This window comes from Ambystoma mexicanum, chromosome 5q (genome assembly GCF_040938575.1).
Source record: "Ambystoma mexicanum isolate Mex_15411 chromosome 5q, UKY_AmexF1_1, whole genome shotgun sequence".
NCBI classification, from domain to species: Eukaryota; Metazoa; Chordata; class Amphibia; order Caudata; family Ambystomatidae; genus Ambystoma; species Ambystoma mexicanum.
Window position 1 is genome coordinate 1,122,392,824 of NC_090933.1, and position 20,854 is coordinate 1,122,413,677.

Consider the following 20,854-nt stretch of genomic DNA (forward strand, 5'->3'; position numbering starts at 1 on the left):
ATTCAAACTGTACATGGTAATATGAAAGATGTATTTCATTTCTAAGTTTTGAAAACAATAATTATCAATAATATATTATTATGTATATTAGTGTTGCCCCTCTAGTAAACCGTATTGAATAATTGGCTTCTTCGATATTATGCATCTTCTAAAATATTTACTATCTGATTTGGTAGATATAAATACAACATATAATACGGCACTGGGTGGCAGGTGCAATGCTTTTCTTCTAAACAATAATGCTTTGTAGGTAGTGTTCTTGAATTTGCATTAATTGATACGTCTTCATATCTCAAAATAGTAAAACATACTGTAATAAATACATGCATTAATCATACATACCATGTGATTCTTAACATGTTGTTCAAACATATAACTTAACCTTATACAGCAAAGCCAAAAAGGGCAAGACGGAGAAGTTGGAGGAGGACTATTAATGCATACGTAGGGCCAAGTGTACCTGCGTCTAAGGGCTACCGACCTAGGAAGATATTACATCCATGACAACGAATTCCTTTGCACAGAGCCCTAGTTCACTGCATTCTACGTTTCTCCGTAGATAGGCAGACATGTGATGTCACTAAGGCATCCATGCCTGAGGCGGGGGAAGGTGTGGCAAACAAGAGGATAGCAAGGGACACGCCGTTACGGGGAACCCTCATCCCTCTGCCAGGAGATACAATCTTGGACCTCAGCAACTGGCATAGATGGCATAATAGGGGAATAAATATGTCTTTAGAAATATCATGTTATTGCCTGGTGTGCTCATTTCAACAATTGCACTGTTGCTTTAGGACAAGTAAGAATAATCTGATAGTATTGTATGAATTAAAAAAATGATACCACAACCGAATGTATGTTTTTATGTAGTTTAATTTCAAGTGGCACCTTTGATTTAATTCAATCCCTCCTTTTAATTGTCTTCCCAAACAAATCAATCACAATCATGTCAGTGCTACACTACCCTTGTGCACGTACAATTATATAAGTGCCAGTGCACACACAGTACAAGTGTGCTTCTCCTGCTGCGAATATGAATGCACATGTGCAAATAGCTTTTACGTATTTGTTTTCAGGTGACCTGGATTATAATTCCATTACTGTATGATTAGAAAAATGCATACAATAAAACATTTCTTCAATAATTCATATACAATTGGAATGTTTAATATAGTTTATAAAGTACTATAAAAGAGAATATCTTGTCATCAACTCAAATCCATATTATTAAAATTCTAATGACTTATTAAATATTTAATTCAAAATTTTATGTCATTTAGAAAGTATAAACAATGTATACAAATGTTGCCTTGATAATACCCCAAAAAGAGATAACTCCTAAAACCAAAGATATCTATCTGTCAATGAATCAATTTGGTTGACATATGCGGTTCCTAGAACTAAGTGCCTACTTAAAACAGTAAAACACAAGGCTGCTAAAGACAGAGATTTTTTTTCCAACTAGCAACGAAAGTGAACAGTGGTATGTTCATCAAATACTGGATGAATCAGGTGGAAATCCCTAGGTATCTATATGCATTTCCCCATAAGAACAGTATTAGATGTTACTTATTGTTTAAATTTAATACTGTTGACACTCAGGAGGAAAATGTGGTATCCCACGAGGCAATAGATGGTGTAGGTTTTGCGGTACACTAGTAATTGAAACAGCGAAACATATGATTTGTAAATGCGAAAGCTTGGTAAAATTAAGATTGAAATGTAAAAAAGCACACAATAGTACAATAATGCTTACGATCTGACAAATATTAAGCAAATGTGGAAGAATCTTATTTTGGGGAATGATAATAATGTACTGTTCTTTATGATGTCTTTTTATCAGGTGTGTTTAAATATTCTTAAAAATCTATCTGAAGGGATTTTAAGGTGATCATTTGTTTTATCTTTTAGGAATGTATCATATGAAGTCAAATATTTTACTACATTATTTGATGTGCATTTGGTTTTATGGTTGTATGAGTGTTATGCACTCACTGTTTTTAATGTGGAATATGTGCTGTGTTTTCCTGTGTTTCTATGTAAAGTCTCTGTTGACTATATACATATTAAATAAATAAATAAAGATATCTGTCTGCCACATAATATTCTTTTCCACATATCATCGTGTTTGAGAGATATCACATCATGTACATATTTTCCAAACAGTTCTTGTCTTATTTCATCCAATGAATCACATTCAATTAAGAGATGTTTCAACAATTCTTTGTAGTTCTTTTTACAAAATCTACAGAGTCTAAGGATTGTAGGGACATTTCCCAAGCTCTAGTGACTTCATATGTGTGTAATTAATTGAATCTAAATTGTATTAAATTGCAAGCTCACTCCTAACTAGGAAATTTAATGCAGATCTTCTGCATTTACTTACAAGCAGGGAAAGCGAGCAAATACTCAGTCGGGGAGTTTTTACTCATTAATTCACAGTAGCTCTTCTCTCCATCCAAGAGATCAATGTTCTTCTGTGTCTTCCCCATGAAGATACCAATATTGTTGACATTCATTTCATTCAAACCAATTGATTCCAATAAATCATGGTTTTCTTTACAGAAGAGGAACAATGGACATTTCCCCTCTTGTACTATCATCCTCATAATATCATACTTCGATTTACTGACTTCAGCATATCTTATTTTGTATAGTGAATCAGCCTTTATCTATGAATACCAGAGATCAATGTGCCTAAATCCAACTCTGTTCTTATTAATTGGCCAGGAGTATCATGTGAGAGTCTCCAGAAGTGTCTTAAAATATAACTTTCCAACTTATTAAAAATCTCCCAATCAAAGCCAATTTGAATGTCCAAATCATAGGAAATAAAAGGGACTCGTTTGTCAGGTGCATTTCTCTAAATGGCTTCCAAGACATTCGCCATATTCTTTTCCTAATCTTAATAATGTACTTAGTGAGGGAGACTTTTTTTGCTTTAATCTTGGCAACCCGCTTTGGTTCTTTTTATTAGTATAGACATTGTAATCCTAAAAGGAATATTCACTCACCACCTCCAGGATCTGCTCTTCTAAGGACCACACAAAGTTTTATTTCATCTTCAAACACCTTGGATGAAATTGCATTATCTTGACTTTATCAAAATTCAAAACAAGGTCCCTTTCTGACAAATGTTTACTCCTTTGCAATCCCTTTTATGTTTTTATCAAAAAGGACAATATCAGTGGCATAGGATGTCCAGGTGATTTTATAATAACCCAAATAGGGTGACAACTTCCTCCATAAATAATTCCTATTATTTGTATTGAATGCAGATTTATAATCTAGGAATGCCACATACATGGTTCCTTTTTCCTCCTACACTCTAGAATCAAACAGTCCACATACCTGGATTCCAAATCCTTTGTGAACACTGATCACTGATTTGTTTAAAATGTCTGATCTGATTCTCCATCGACCGTGCTACAGAGCCATGAGCAGGTAAGAGGACATATTTTCACTGAACTATCTAATAAAGAGTTAGGACGATAGTTGAACCGATCACTCCATGATCCTCTCTTAAAAACTGGGATAGTTATGCTCTTTGTCCATGACGATGAAATTCAAGAGAATGTTATGCAGTTATAAATTAGCTCTGTTAACATACACAACCATATTTCACCATTCCATATTTCACCATTCATTTTTATAGAAAATGGAAGGAATTACCATCCGGCCCGACGGCCTTTGATGTCTTCAACTTCAAGGTAATATACAAAATATCCTCACTACAAACCTATGATTCTAGAGAAGATAATGCTTTAAGTTCCAAGTTAGCATTTCCCTGCGTTTGAGTTTGAAGAGTGACTTTTTATAGAAAATCTGCCCGCTTTTATCAGTTTGCTTTAGTCATTTTTTCATAGTCAATATATGTTCAGAAGAAAGTTCCATTATTTCCTTTTCTAAGTTTCTACTTTCTCTTCATAGCATTGTTTTCATCCCGTGTATATTTGTATTCAGTACTCGGCGATGGTCAATCAGAATTTAACAAACATTTTGATTGGAACTCACAGGTGCTTTACCCGACTGGGAATCCCTTGGCCAGGATTCCGTTCCTTTGTTCTCAGTGGGGGGCATGACATCCCCTCAGCCAAAGAGGAGGCTCGAAATGGGGCAATCCCTGCTCCGAGCCTCCACACGGCTGGAGGCTGCTATCGTCCCCCACCAGGGATTCAGGTAAGTATTTGCTTTCTTCCTCCCCCCTGCCCTGCAAACAATCCCCTTCCAGCCCTCCCGACCCCACTTACCTGATTTTTTCTCCTTTTTCAGGAGCGAACGCGCCGGGAGCACTTCTGTCCCTAGCACGTCCAATCCCGATGACCAGACCCTGTTTTCCCTTTTCGGGTACGCATTTATTTTTCTGTTCCAAAATACTATTAGTAGGCCGGTGTTGCGGGCTGGAGTACTAATAGCAATAAGCCCCTCACCGCAGGGGCATTACCGAGTCACGTAACTATGGGGACTGGGGCATTACCTGACTTGGTAAGGCCCCCGCGGCTCGGGGCTTATTGCTTAAATAGTGTTTACACATGTGGACAGGTATTGCAAAAAATAGCATGGGGTGAACATTCCTACCAGTTTGTTGTTGTAATGATGTAAGTGATTTCAATCCGGCACTTCATCTAAGTCAATACCTAGCATGGGATGCACAACTGAAACCCTTAATTATTTATTTGTGTCTATGAGTTCTTTTATTCTGAATGATGTACACCTTATATCACGCCCCTTCTCTTTGAATCCCCCCCGGTCACACTGAACCAGGAAGCAGGCTGGTTTGCAAAGTGAAAATATTTATTTATGGATTTCACAATATATATATATATCACACTATTTTTAATGGGTATACAATGATCACCAATGGGGTGATGTCAAACTAAACAATCTCCTTAATCACATGGAGTAATGATGGGAAAAAACAAACAATGCAGCACAGAAATAATACTTTTGTGTGTGTTCAATCAAATGGCAATGTAATTCCATTTCCCTCTGCACACTCTTCAAACCCCCTTAAAATGCAATATAAAGAGATAGAAGGAGAGAGAACAGGTTTCAGGAATGCAGAATTCAACAAAATATATCAATCCCTATTCCCCCCCTAGCAAACACAAGAGGGAAACAGGAATGATTGGCAAAGTGTCAAAAATGGTTTCAAAATTGGCTTTGAATAAATAGGTAAAACCCTGAAAATTGTTTAATTCACTGAAATTGTTGAAATACTAATGGGAGTCACTTTGTATGGTTTCAGACAGACACTAGCAATGATTTGAGAGTAATAAGCAAGTTGAAAACTTAATTTTGAGTTCAGGTGCAATGAGAAGCTATTTTACACGTTATATATTTTGGGCAAATGAAAAATTTGTGGCAAACTTGATGTTTTGGGTTCTTTAGAAAGCTTAGGATGTTAGCTTCAAGTAGACACTTCAATTTCGTTTCTAGCATAAAATATGAAGAGGTTATGAAGGTTTTGTGGTGGTCGTTTTTTCAGATAGAGGCAAATTGTAAAACAAGAATGCACTTTTAAAATACAAACAAGGTTTCTTTACACTAGAGAGGGACTATGAAGAAACAATGCTACATGACAGCACAGCCACCAGACGAGGACGTCTCCGATCAGGTTTTTGCCCACCAAAATGCTTGCCTTCTTCAGATGAACTATATCAGCGCAAAGACGATTTTCAACAATATTGCTACAGAAGGACTATAGGATAAGAGAGAGTTCAGGCAAGAGAAAAAGGATTTCTAGCAACACAGTTCTGGATATAAGATAGATACGATTTGGATAGGGATAACTATGGACAGTACAATCCTATACTATAGATACTCACTACCAATGTTTTGACTGGAATCGTCAGGGATCTGGTTCTGGACAAAGAATTCTGGGACAGACTCCTGGGCACACCGGACTGGACAGGTCAGCGATCAGCAAGGCCCTCTGGACACCGCATGGCAGGACTGGACAGCAAGGTGCTCTGGTCTACACTGCACATCACGACTGGACTGGATCTGCAATGGCTCTCTGGTCTGTACAGCACAGCACAGCACCAGATGGGGTTTAATCTGCCCGTCTGGTTATGAAGAAGATTCTTTGGCAAGGCAAGCAGGTACAGCACAGCCTGGCTACTTCTTTGTTTTCCCCTTTAAATTCAGGGATGGGTTCTGGAAGTTAGGCCCAGCTGAAATGGATCAGCTATGCTCTGAGCCTTTCTGCTTGCAAAGAGTCTGGAACAAGGATTATGGATGGATCTCCTTCAAAGTGCTTCGCCAAATTTAGGATGGTGGGTGGATCAGTGTCCTTTTCTAGGTCCTCAGCTGTCTCTATTTATGTGTTTGATAAAGGGGTGGGTAAGCTGAATTATTCTAGGCGCATCCCCTAGGTAGTATATTGGCTAAAGACTGCTCTCTCCCTTGATTGATGGAGAAAACAGAGTGTCATCATGATGATGTGGTTTATGAGGCAAACATCCTCCCCTTTGCCTTTAGCACATAAAATCTATTTTTGATACAATCCATCTTTACATGTGTACAATCTTTATACTAATGACATACGTAGATCACATATTTTGTGGAGCAGACCCTCTTCCAATCCTCGTTGCGGTGGGATCTTGGGTCTGGATTTGACACATTTTTGCACTTTTTGTCTGGGACACAATATATGATTTGTCCACAATTTTGTACATATGTGCGCATGAAATCTGGGCATAATCGTATGAAGTTTCATGCTTCTGACATAAATACCATTGCTAAAAAAACAGAATTTTCACTGTGCCTTCCCTGAACATTGCACAGATTTCTGGCACCTCTTAAAATGTGCACAAAAAAATCACATTAACAATGCTGTTAATTATATAATTTCGACAAATTCGTACAGTCATTTATCCGTCTTTTTCAGAATTATGCTTTCTGTGCTTTGTGAATCAACAAAAATGTCTGTCTCCACCTCCATCTTGTAGCTCAAGAGGAATCCCCGCCTTCTTCCTCTAGCAGAGGCCACTGTTGACACTTTACAATCTGCATATCCTTTCAGCCAAGCAAGGTTCATTGTCTCTCCCAGGAGCAGCCCCAGTGCCCCTCCCCTCTAAATCAACACCTGAATGTGAGTTTCTGGTCCAGAGAGCAGAAGGGAGGTGCCTTGCCAGTGGGGAATTTGCTTTTTAGTTTTGGCTTGCATCAGGCTTACTTTAAAAGTCACTTTGTTACATTTTTCTTTGTTGAAAATAAACTTGCAATTTTAAAACAGGCAACCAGAACTCTAATTCCAGACTCTAAACCATGGAGATTAAATAGCTGCAACACCTACATTACTTTTGATAACAGGTCACTTAATTTATAGACATTTGATTTCAATTGCACAAGTTTAAGCTTCTGATGCAACTAATGACAGCTGTCATACAGGCGGCTGCTGGTACTGCGGCCATATTTTGACAGATTTTCACAGGAAAGCACACTTTTTACTGTGGATATTTTGATGATAGATTCTGCTTTTCCTGACATTGTGTGTTCATAATGAATCCTTAAAAGAAGTGTCAGGTAACACACAGCAAAGATATTGGATGTTTTTGTGGTGTTTTGGTCCGGTATTTTGTGTTTTCAGCAACCAAGAAAAAGGGATTTAAGAACAATTTCTGGGTTTCTTGCAATAAAGCACTGCCTTTCCTGCAGTGTTAATTTTTACTTGGTGGTCAGCCCAGTAACATGTTTCAGCAGTGAGGTCTCCATTTCACCACTGACATCAGGCAAAGTAGATCTGGCAGCCATCTTTTCCAGTTTCAAAGTGAAATTTTCATGGGTTTGGCGCGCATAGGGCTTTTGCGGCCATTTTTGATGATTCTTTCACCATCAGCAAACAGGGATGTTACAGGGCAGAGTCTAGTGGCTTAAGACATCCAACAAAGCCCCCCCTCGTGATTTGACTCTTGACCGCCCATCAAGGGGAAGTCGTGAGATTGGGATGTTCAGTTTTTTCTTTCTGGTCCAAATGGAAAAATTCGTCTGCTTCTCCCACCAGTGCTGGATCAACAGGTTCTCCTCGCCAGTTCCTGATGAGAGTATGGTGCGATACCCTGGGCCCCTTGGTTCTTCCCTTACAGTCCCTGAGTGGTCCTCCTTGATGCTTAGGATCCATAGTTTCAAATACTAGGATGACAAAACAGAGCATATTTGTAGACATTTCCCCACATACATTTGGGCTGACACATACATTTGACATATAATGACAATCTTTTCTATTTGCAATTTATTACTCAGTTCAACAGATGGAATAGTTTTATAGTTGGAATTCTAGGGGTCTGCAATGTCCCCCTCTGGGTTTCCAGATGAATCCTCTAGTTTGTGCAGAGTGTGCCTAGGATGGCAACACTTCAGTTGGTTGATATGGACCCACTTATCTTCCCCCTCTGCCAAACTGCCTTTGGGGATACGGATTTGGTAGGTGACTGGTGAGATTTTGTCTACAATTTCAAAAGGTCCCCGCCAGCTAGGAAGAAATTTGCGCTGTTTGGCCTGGTTCCTTTGGAAATTGTATAAGTAGACCTGGTCTCCTACTTGGTATTCTTTTCTAGTAGTCTTTAGGTCATAGTGGGTCTTCATACTGTCTGCAGATCTTTCTAGATTTCTCTGAGCATAGGCAAAAGCATGTTGAAGGTGTTTTCTGAGATTTTCAACATACTCATGAGTTGTGGAGGCATTGATCAAAGTCTGCTCTTGGGTTCTGTAGAGCAGATGTTGGGGAAGCACCATCCTCCGTCCAGTCATCAGCTCAAACGGTGACATTTTAGTTGCAGAAGAAGCGGTAGATCTGATGGCCATCAGGACAAGAGGTAGTCGAATGTCCCAATTTGGCACATAATCTGCCACAAACATTTTTAATATGCTCACAATTGTCTTGTATCTCTCAACTCCACCACTAGAGGCTGGCCGGTAGGCAATGTGTAGTTTCCTTTTGACCCCAAGTATCTCCCACATCTTTGTCATCACTTCGTTAGTGAAGTGGCTACCTCGGTCTGACTCAATCCTTTGGGGTAGTTCAAAACACGAGAAGTTGTGGTTGATCATCAGGGCAGCTGCTGTTTCTGCCTTGCAGTTTGGGGACGGGAGACATTCCACCCATTTAGTGAACAAGCATGTCACGGTCAACATATACTTGTTCCCCCTAGAGGAGCGAATCAAGGCCACAATAAAATTGACTTATAAATCTGACCAAGGCAGTGTCATCCCCCTCTTTTGGAGAGGCGCACGGTGTGTGAGGGATGTTGGCTGAAATTGTGCACATACAAGACAACCTTTCAAGTATTGGTCGAGGTCCTGCCCCATGTGTGGCCAGTATGCAACCTCTCTTAAGATTTCAAGTGTTGTATGAAACCCCCGATGACCGGCTGTGGCCGCATCATGGGCGTGACGTAGCATCATGCTTTGGAATGAGGTAGGGACCACCCACTGATCAGGGCCAGTTAGGGATCTCCTCACCAACAAACCGTCTTGGATTCGGAACATTTTTGGACATTTCATCAACACTCTGAGGTCCTCTTTCCCAATGTAATCGGTATCCATTAGGGGAAAGTTCTCAGGGTCCTCAATGTGTTGATAAAACTTACCAATTATTGGATCCCCTTTTTGAGCCATCATCAAATCAGCATCTGGGGTCTCCTTACTCCATTGTACAGTTGAGAGTTCATTGTGAGCATTTGTCTGGGACCTAGTGATAGCAGTGACCTGGATTTCCCCCAACAGGGACTCGATCTCAAGTAGATCCCCTTGAATGGCTCTGGCTTTGGCCAGATGATCAGCTAGGTAATTTCCAGTTTTGTCTGGTTCCTATACTTTAGAATGACCCTTGATCTTTTTCCAGTAGATGGTCATCCCATTTGAGGTGACCAGATCATCAATATTCTGAATTAATTTTCCATGTTTCAATGGTTTGTTATTAGCACATAGCATGCCTCTGGTTTTCCAGTTAACCAGTGCTCCATGAACCCGTTCCGTACATAATCTGAATCAGTGATTAGGACCAGTTTGTGGAGTTGATTTTGGGCAGCAGTGAGGATGGCTTGATGCACAGCCATCAACTCTGCCACTTGACTACTTCGGGAACTGATGTTGTACCCAGCTTAGGGTTCTGGGGCATCATTCACCCATGCATTCCCTACGCCAGCCACAAGTTCTTTTTCCCCGTTATTGTCAACATGGTAGGAGCACCCATCCTCATAGACAGTGGGCATTCCCTCACACTTGTCTTCTTCAAAGACTTTGTGTGGGGAATTAAGGTATGCCTCCATGTTGTCCTTGGTTTTTAGACTTTCGTCCTCGAGACAGTTTTCTCTGGCACAATCATGCACATCAGCCAGACCTTGCGCGAGGGGACTCTTATTGTTTTGGCCATACCTGACCTCCACAGGAAAGCCTTGCATTGACAGAATCCAGGAAGTAATTTGGGAATTACACACATTTCCGGCCCGGATTCTGTCACTTTGGAGATATTGCAGAGGCTGGTGTGGAGTCTCCACTATGATGTGTTCCCCCTGGATAAACAGGCGGTAATTCTTCAATGCCCACACAGTTTCCAGGAGTGCCTTCTCACAATTGTTGAATTTTTCCTCCACAGAGGATAAAGTTTTACTCGCATAGGAGATTACTTTATTGACCTTGTCATGCTTTTGGTATAATACTGCAGTCAAGCATGTATTTAAGAACCCTGTCTCCAAGAAGAACTCCTTGTTTCTGACAGGATAAGCTAGGCAAGGCACTTGTGAGAGGCTTCTTTTGAGTTGTCTTACTGCCTCGGCTTGTTCTGGACCCCACTCCCACTTGACCCCCCCTTCAAAAGATGGATCAGGGTTCTTGTGATCTCTGCGTAGTCCTCAATGAACTTTCTTCTATAATTAGTCAGTCCAAGGAGTCTCCTTAGTTCCCGCAGAGTTGTGGGGTCTTTTATTTTCTGGAGTGCTTCCACTTTCTTTTCCTGGGGACAGAGACCCTGAAGAGTTATCTCATGCCCCAAGAAATTGACACGGGTTCTGCACCACTGTGCCTTTTGAAAGGAGAGTTTTGCTCCAGCAGCCCTCAACTGTTTCAGAACATAACAGACCTCTGCTATGTGTTCCTCCACAGTTGAGCTTTTGACTAAAACATCATCTACATAGGCCAGGTTACCCCTTTCAGCCAGGTCGGGCATGGCCTTGTGCAGAAAAATGTTGAATTAATTGCCAGAGTTGATGGGCCTCATTCCGAGTACGGCGCTAACCAATGGCGCTATTAACGCCTTGGTTGACGCCGTACCCGGACCGGCAGCGCCTTGGTGGTTGGCGGAATTACCGCCCCATTCCAAGGTTGGCGGGGCGGTAATTCCCCAATCCCCATTTACCCTTCCCCATTCCCATTCTTGCCCCATAGGGCATAATGGGAGTGGGGAAGGCGTCAATTACGCCACCGTAAATTACGGTGGCGTAATTAACATCAAGGTCCCTTAGCGCCATGGTATTTAACGCCTGCTAAAAGCAGGTGTTAAAAGCACCATGGCGCTAAGGGAACTCGGAGTATGGCGGTAAGGGATTACCGCCACCGCTCTCGTTAGCGGTGGCCGCTATCCCTTACCGCCATACTCGGAATGAGGCCCGATGTATCCGAAGGGAGTCCAGGTCCATCTGTACTGCTGCCCCCCGAAGGTGAAAGCCAGCTTGTGTTGGTCCTCCCTACTGACAGGTACGGTCCAGTACCCATTGTTTTGGTCTATTGCAGTGAATACCTGTGACCCTTGGATCTGAGCCAGCCCTTGGTCAATGTAGGGAAGAGGCCATCGGGAAGTATGGACCCGTTTGTTGAGCTCCCTAAGGTCGGCGCAGAGTCTCCACTGGCCGTTTGGCTTCAAAATCCCCAGTACCGGATTATTGAAGGTGCTGTGGACTGGACAAATTATCCCACGGGACTCAAGGTTCTTAATTATTTCAGTAAGGGACTCCATTGATGCGAGAGGCAAGCGATATTGCTTCACAAACACTGGAGTCATGCCTGGGTCCGTGGGAATTGTTGTTGTGTGGATGTCGGTGCGACCACAGTCATATGAGTCCACCGCAAATAGATCTTGAAAATCTAAGAAAACTTGTTTCAATTGTTGCCTTTGCTCCAGAGTCTCACAGGCATCAGCTAGGTTGACTCTCTCTTCAACCATCTGCCTGAAGCCTGGAAAGACTTCCGGTTTTGCTATCTCATCGGCCTCTTCCAGCTGGGGGGAGAAGTCCCTGGTCAAAGTGCTGATTTGGACTGGTGGTTTCAGGTGGGGAAGGCAGTCCTCGCGTACTTGGAATATCACCTCATCCCTCCTGAAGTCACAGGTCACATCTTCCTTACCATAAGGGCAGGAAGTGTACACCAGGAAATTCCCCCCATGCCAGGTGAAGATCCTGTCTGGTGTTGCATTATTATCACTATCACTGTCAAAACAGTCCTTGGGGATAAGTCCTATGTGATGCTGGAAATGCATCGGAGGGACAGGGCCTCCGTATCCTTGTCCTTTACTGATTTTTATCGTGTGTTCTCTCATGTTTTCCGTGCAGGAGTTCATGTGGGACTACTGGCAGTGCCGCTCTCTCTTTTGGTTTGGTGAATAGGCCCATGGGATACCCTTATGGCACCCATGGGTGGGGGTACAACCCTGTGCCCCTAGTGTATGTTTTTGGGCACCTGTGGGTGGCCAACAGAGCAGGGTATGGGCTGGTGGCAGCTCCATGCTGAATTTGACGGGTGATCTGAGTATCCTCCATTTTGGGATACCCAGGCCCTGCCATTGGGATCAGTTGATTCCTGATAGGAAACAAAATGCCCCCCATGGCCTCTTGCTTTCTATTGCCTGTTACCTTGTTTTTCCAAAGTCCTGGGAAGCCCTGACTCTGTCCCTTCACCCTGATCGGCTGTTGGGTGGAAGTTCCATACATGGTGTTGTTGTGAAGTCTAGGCCAGACTGGCTGGAGCCTTCCCAGTGACTGTATGTTGTGGGTACACCCTGTGGGCGGGACATGGGTGAATTGAGTGTGTGACGAATACACATTCTGTGTTGTGGGTATTTGACACTATGACTGAGACAGCCATGCCCGAAAATGGTATGAAGGCAGTGTGGAGTGTTGAGTGGCTGGGTACTTGTCCCAATACACATAACTTGTGAGTGTCTGGAGAGGAGTGAATGGCCTGAATGCACTATGCACCTGGTTGGATGCCTGCCTGCATGAATGCCATTCTAAACGATTGGTTGCCTGAATGTGACCCTGCAGAATGAATGGGAGATCAACTAGTATATCTGGGGGTCTCTCACTGCTAGAATTTGTGTTCAGAAACTGAAGTCTACTACGACAAGTAACTGGAGTAACTGAAGCTTGACCTTGAAGCCCTGCTATAAGAGAAGAATTGCTGTTGCTCTCCTCCATCAATCTGAAAGCTGCTGTGTCTCCAAGGACTAACCCAGAGAGGACCTGGTAAGGAGCCCTCTTCCCGAGCTATGAGGGACCATCGTGGACCAGCTGATCTTTGCCAAAGCTCCCTGGTAGACAGACCTTCGAAAGGCTGCTGACCCGAGACGGGCCTGTCGCTGAATCACAAGGAGAAGCGCCCCGGAATGTTGTCCGCCACTGTCGACGACTGCCTTCACCGACCGAAGCCCCAGCGCTCCCGTTTGCCTAAGAACTTCATTTGATCCAAGGACGCTCTCATCTGCATCGCCGCCCGCTTTATCCCGCTGGAGAAGGCCCGACTGTCGACGCGCTGAGGAGCATCTGCCGGTGGGCCACAGTTCTTCATCATCTCTTTGCAGTCCAGAACTATCATCGCCAAGGTGCCCCACATGCCTCTTCCTTGCAGGATGCCAACGATCTGTCATCGACAAGCACCGCTAGGAAAGAAGCTGCCACTTCACTGCCGTAGTTCACCGTGTTCTCCGTCGGACGTTCGACGATCGTGACTCCTGCCTTAAAGGGAGGGCACTCAAGAAGGGCCGTCGAATCCCCAACCACATATGCTACAATTCCAGGTACATTGGGGCTGTAGAACTATTGTAGAGGCAAATGAGACTCATAGAACAATATATGGACTGGGCTTGTGATACATCTTTGCTTTACAGGTTGCCCAGGTGGGGGGATCTCCACACAGAACTGTGCCTAGTTGGTAGGGGCCAGTATTCTGTCAATTGTTCAACCATCTTGCTTTCCTTCCTCTCTCTACTGCTGATTTCCTCTTTATTGATCTGTGTGGCATTTTGACAGTACAGTTGATGCACTTTAATGAAATCTGATAATAATTTTGGTACCACTTTAGAACTGTATATATTTTCCATTATTGATTTTCTGAGCACAAAGTGAGTTATTGTGATAGTGTACATAACCTTGAATATTTATTATATAAAGACTGTGTTTTAACTAATACAGTGTGTGGACATTCCTTTGTGGGGGGTTGGGGACTACACTGTACTTAAGAACCAGCCTGCATCACCTCCTGAGAAGCTAGGCCTTGATTGCTCGACCATAGCTACCGAATAGAGAATCTTGGCTGGGGTCCACTGTGCCTCTCCTCTGCCATATAGAGAGCAGAAGTACAGGCACCCCCCTCCAGTTTTTACATCCTAACAGTTCATTACCTAAATCTATGGAAAAACCACGGTCATCAACCACCATTCCAATAATGTTGCCTGCGGCTAGAGTGACACTCTTTAAGTCGCTGTTATCCACCTCTATTGGAATGGTGTCATGTTCTATATTGACTAGTGGTGTTGGGTTTACCCCCAACCCTTGCTGTTGGAAATAAGCATTAAGATGAACATAGGTGTCAGGGTTTTTCAGTTTCTGTCCTCTTTTAACTTTCACTTCCAGGGAGAATTGTTGGGTCCTTTCTGGGATGGTGACTTCCTCTCCAATCTGAATTTCTGCATAAGGCAGCAGTTGAGCTGACCTAAATGCTTTCTCTGAGTCATCAAAGCCCATGGGATTACCCGCTAATCGGACCAAGCTTTGAAGTTTATTAGGTCCAAACTAATGGCAAAGCAATTGAGAATGTCACTGCCTAAGTAAAATGCGGCAGGGACATCTCGCACGACCCAACAAATATGGACTATGCTCTTGTTGCCTATGGAAATTCTGAGCATGCACCTACTAGGCAGGAGATGTTTGGAATTGGGTGTTTCTAGGTCCATTTCCCATTTGTCTATCAGTTTAAATGTGGGAATGGCTGGATCTTTTGGGAGTTTGTGGAACATGGCTTCGTTGATGAAGCTCTTACCGTTGTTCACCCACACTCGGGCGAGAACAGTCCTTCCCTTCATTTAACTAAATTGGGATGCCCAACTGCTCTCCAATTTTCTGAATATCAGCCAAACCTTGAGCTGATTTTTCATCTTTCTGGACTATAGGAGTGGGATTTTCTGATTGTGAACTCAGAGTGTTTCTTTCCAGTGTGGAATACCAACTTCGACTGGAAGGAAGGTTGATTTTCAGAAATAGAGAGGACTCGCCATCACCAGTCTGTTGTCCTACTGCAATTACTGTCACGTCTGGGATTTGGTTGTTCTAGAAGTGAAATTCTATTTGGTCAGGTTTTTGTTCAACCATGTGGCATGTGCCAATTTAAACTAACATGGTTGACACTCTGTTTCAATTTTATTGGCCGGTTAGTCTGGGTCCAGAGGACCTTGTTTATACAATCTATGAGGGGTGACAACCTACTCAGGATGTCATTCCCTAGTAAACAAGGTATGCCGTCTGGAGTCACAACTATGACCGGGTGCTTCACCTTGTGTCGCCCAATTTTAATGTCCAAATCCGCAGTCCCCTCAACGGGAATTTCCTACCTGTCGAAGTTCTGAAGTTGTCCAGGAAGAGGGGTGAGAGGAATTTGGTATTTCTCCCCCCTTCCCGAATTCAGTTGATCAAAGGCCCTTTTTGACAGAAGGGTAGCTTGGGATCCAGTGTCCACCAGTGCCAAAATTGTACACTGCCCCTGTATTTGGACTGGGGCATAGAATCTTCCCTCCTTTTCCTCAAGGGGGCAAAGATAATGTACGTTTTTGAACAACCCGGACTAGTGGGTTAGTTTCTTGGTTTTGGACACTGACAGGAAGGTGATTTGGGCAGGATTCTGTTTGGAGTCTTGGGAATCTGAAAGAAAAAGGTGACAGCTAGATATGGGGTAAGTTTTGGGTTCCCCTGGTTCTGGGCTGCCCCCCCCCTTTTTGGAGGCAGTCATCCGGATGGGTTTGGACCAGGGGATTTTCATGCTGATGATTCTGAGGATTGATGATGGGCGGTGCTAACTCAGTCCCCACATCTACCCAGTCTGGATTTGAATCCTTTGGGACCCATTTTTCTTTGGGAGGAGTTCCTCATCTCTGAAGGAGAAGATCTTTTTCCCAGGATCCTCTGAGGATCCCTCACCTTCAAACTGGAAGACTTGTACCTCCTCATCAAAATGAGTCTTTTTGGGCTCTTTATTTCTCCTACCCCCTCTCTGCTCCTTGGGTTGCAGACTTTCGGGGGCAGGAGATTTTGGTTCTGGTTCCTGGGTTTCCAGGGGCTTTTTGCAAGTGGGGAAGGAAGCTTCTTTCAAGGCTTTACACCCCCCCTTCACCTTGTGCCTCCTCCCTGGGATTTGTTTGTATGGGAATTCAGCATGATCCATGTGCATATTGTCAGACAAGCCATAAGTGAACTCGGCACAAACTCTGGACCGTGGATTATTAACTTGCAGAGGGGCTGGACATTATGATCACAAATGTATAACATGCACAACTGTCAGACTTCCAGTACCTCTCACTTCTCACACCGAAAGGGCTGGTATTCGCTGTGATGTACTGAGGGCCAGATAGCTATCTGTATCTAATTTTGTTTCTTTGTAACTGTACAGTTTTAGAATAAAGATCTGTGAATCTTTATAAGCCTGTGTTTGGTGTATTTCCTTTTGGGGTACTCAGCCTCGATATTTCCTTTTGCTTTTACAGATGGTTCCCGAATAGGGACCCTCAAGATTGATGCCATCTCGTTGAAGGTTGATGTGGCTATCGGATCGGACGGTGAAAAAGGGAGCCCCTTTCTTGGATGAGATGTGATGCCTCAGCAGTACTGCACGACCCGATCCCTGGATGGTGAGCACGCGGTCCGAGACGGCATCTTGACGAGGGTCCTTTTATCGAAGCGGACAGATTTGCCGAAATCACCAACCACGTGGGACCTTTGATAGTTCTTTGATATCCAATCGGACCTTGTTTTGGCGCATTGCAATCGCGAGTACAATTATTGACCAGGTAACACCAGTATTCTGATATGCCTGGGAAATTGTCTGCCTGCTTCAGGGCGTTATTCTGCAGTGACAGACAATCTTTGGAATTTGGCCGACCGGCGCTAATGGAGGGGTCACCGGCGTGTACTATGTACTGTAAGCATGGCATTGGTAGTATAGTGTTTAATAATATTTGGCACAGATAAACTAGACATGTTTCCGAAACTTCAGTCGCCAATCAATGGTAGTTTTGAAATTGCTCGCATAGAATACTTAGAATCTATATTATTAAAGAAAAAGGCTAGACCTGCAGCATTTGATGCATTACAGAATTGGAAGAAAGAAGCTTTGCAGCAACGTAAGAGTAGGGAAAAATATTCTTGCCTTGCCTTCATATGACAAAAGCTGAAAAAGCGTTGTTATGTGATCAAAATAAACAGTCTTAGTCAGTTAGGAATATGGATAGGGCTATGGATGAGCTGATTGATAAACTTCTAAATTAATGAAGGTCTGGTGCCACTGCGCTACCTCCGTATGTTCCTCTTCCTGCTGTTTTTCTACTTCATGCTGTTATTCCTCCTCCCGTAGCTCCTCCTGCTCCTCCTATTGCTCCTCTTGTTGTTCCTCCTCTTGTTGTTGCTCCTCCATCTGCTCCTCCGCCTTTGCCTGGTGTTACGGGTTTGGTGGGTTTGCCTGCTGCACCAGTGACAGCACCCTTTTGCCGAATGTACAAGGTTTGCCTACTCTTCCTCTTCCAAGTGGTCCTGTACCACTTGTAGTTGATCGGGGAGCGGGACGAGGGTTGTTATTCGTAATACTGTGTCTCCAGAGAGAAAGCATGAATTGATTGCACGGGCTAGACACTGCATGGAGACTGGTGAACGAGCTGATGTTTTTGCCACACTCTCTAACTTAGACAATTTTCCTGAGAAAAACGTTTTTATTGAAGGGTTGGGCATTCATTTACATATAATGTGGAACAGATTAAATGATATAGATCTCCCACAAGGGTTGAGGGATCTGAACATTTTAGCATATTTAAGAGATACTGTGGAGAAAGTACATGAGCATGTCGAGAGGGTTTTTGAGTATAGAAGGGAGTTGGAAATGTTGCGGAATGAAGATATTGATGGTGATAGTTTGGATGCTATGTTAGTGCAGAAACAGTTCTTTCCTTGTCGTAAATCGATAAATGAGGAAACACAAATGTGTACAAAAGATGCGATTAGGTGGATTTTAGACATGTCGTCAACTCCCGTAGAAGTATATGACACGTATAGTCAGTATACGCCAGAAATGCAGAGGAAAGTGATACAAGTAATGGTAGAATACCTGCAGGATGAATGTATAAGAAGAAAGATTTGTTGTCCCGCAGAATTATTGAATATTTATAAGGAGCTTTTTTGTTTGACACTTATTCAGCTGCTTTAGCGCTCGATTTAGCTCTGTTGCTCAGTAAATGTTCGGAGTTGCCTACTTCTCAGTTGCCTATGAGAGAGGTTCCTCCGACATTTGTCCCAAAAGTTGAGATCCCTGCTAATGTCCCAGCAGGTACACCTGCACAGGATATCCCTGCACATTATGTGTCACAGTTTGTTCACGTCCCGTTCTCGAGACAGGAAGTGAACACCATTAAACAATCTATTCCCGATATTAGGAAGAATCCAAGAGGGTTCTAAAAAAAGATAGAGTCTGTCTTGCAATCATCAGTATTTACCTTGAGCAATATTGATTAGCTATTTTCCATGCTCCTACATGCTGATCTATGGAAACAGATTAGAACTGTAGATGATGTACCAGCGTTAGGAGATACATGGGATAATATGGTTAGACTAGATAGAGAAAGGCCAGCTGTCGAGATACCACCACAGGCAATATTGACTTTGCCCAATAGAATAGTTATGAGGTTAAAAGCTATAATTCTGAATGAAGGATTATTTGGGACAAACTTACTGCTTGTGTTCAAGGGAAATCTGAGGGTGCTACCGAATTCTTTAATCAATTCGAACAAGTGTTCTCAGATTACAGCGGACAAGATTTGAGCACGGAGTCTGGGACACGACTATTTGTGGACACATTTGTGCATGGATTGCTGCCTGACATCGAGTCGCACATTATGTCTTCAGAAAGCGCTTGGCAAGCTAAGTCTCAGTCAGAAGTATTGCATATGGCTCAATACTATGAGAATCGTGTCAACAATGAAAAAGAAAGAGTTGAAAAGAGAAAAGCGACTTAAAAACAAACGTCTTATTACAGCAAATTGTTAGAGGCCCTAGAGGGGGTAATTCACAGTTTAGGGGTCAGTGTCCTCCACAGGGAAATGCACCATTGGGTCCTGTAAATATAAACCAGTGTGCTTATTGCAGACAAGAGGGTCATTGGCATGCTCAATGCCTGATCCTCCAGCAGGGGTCGAATAACGCATTTGGAAACATGGGTAGATGATCTAGAGACCGCCCTGGGGCCATTTTCGGACCACTGTCCATTCTTTTTGACTACAATTTGTGGAGAGAATTTGTTGGGGTTGAATCTGTTGAAGCAATTAAATGCAGTAATTCATTGTTCTTCTGATGGAGTGTGTTTGACGATTTCACCACAGCAACTTTCTGTCTCTCATTTCTTGACCAGACCTTTGCCGCTGGAATTCAGTGATGTTCCGGAGTGTTTGTGGGCAATTCATGATAATGATGTCAGTGTATTACAAATTAAACCTGTTAAGATTGTTTTGGAACATGGAGTAAAGTTGTCACGTATTCCCCAGTATGAGATTTCGGTTGATGGTGAGCAAGCTTTGAAATGCATAGTCTCCGATTTTGTGCATCGTGGGGTAATTGAGGAAATTGCAGGTAGTTTGTGCAATAGTCCGATTTTACCCATGTACAAGAAAGGCGATAATGCAATTTCTTTTCGTTTCATTATTGATCTACCTGCCATCAATAAGATTGTTGCTCCGCAATTTTCCATTGTGCCTGTTGTGATGACAATATTGACTATGATTCCGGCTTCAGCTACTCACTTTAGTGTTGTGGACCTTAAGAACGCTTTCTTTAGTATTCCTATACACAAAGATAGTAGATACCTGTTCGCGTTCACCTTAGGGGGATGCTCGTTTACCTTCACCTGTGCGCCGCAAGGTTACACAGAGAGTCCTAGCATCTACAGTAGGGCTTTGAAAGAGCAGCTCGACACACTTGAGTTGCCTACCACTTGTACACTGCTTCAGTATGTAGACAATCTACTTTTAGCTGCTGACACAGAGAGCGCCTGTAAGGAGGGCACTGTGTTTTTGCTTATTCATCTAGCACGACATGGACACAAAGCTTCACTTAAAAAGTTTCAGTATTGTCGTCAGGAGGTCGCCTATTTAGGCTATCTCCTGTCAAAGGAGGGAAGAAGGTTGACACCTGAGCGGATAAAAATCATTTCTAGCATGTCTGTCCCAAATACAAAGAAGGAAGTCAGAGTCTTGATAGGAATGGCTTCTTACTGTAGGCAGTGGATCCCCAATTTTTCGTTAATGATTAAACCAATGTTGGCTTTGACGAAGAAGGACATTTCTTCGCCATTGCTGTAGAACTTGGAACACCAGCAAGCGTTTGATTTGCTCAAA

At 43.0% G+C, this 20,854-nt stretch overlaps 1 protein-coding gene across 2 annotated transcripts in view; it reads right to left on the reverse strand.

The window, feature by feature from the left end:
- ADCY8 (adenylate cyclase 8) overlaps positions 1 to 20,854 on the reverse strand; it is a 1,651,787-nt gene that overhangs the window by 1,073,244 nt on the left and 557,689 nt on the right. The gene's annotated exons all lie outside the window — the stretch shown is intronic.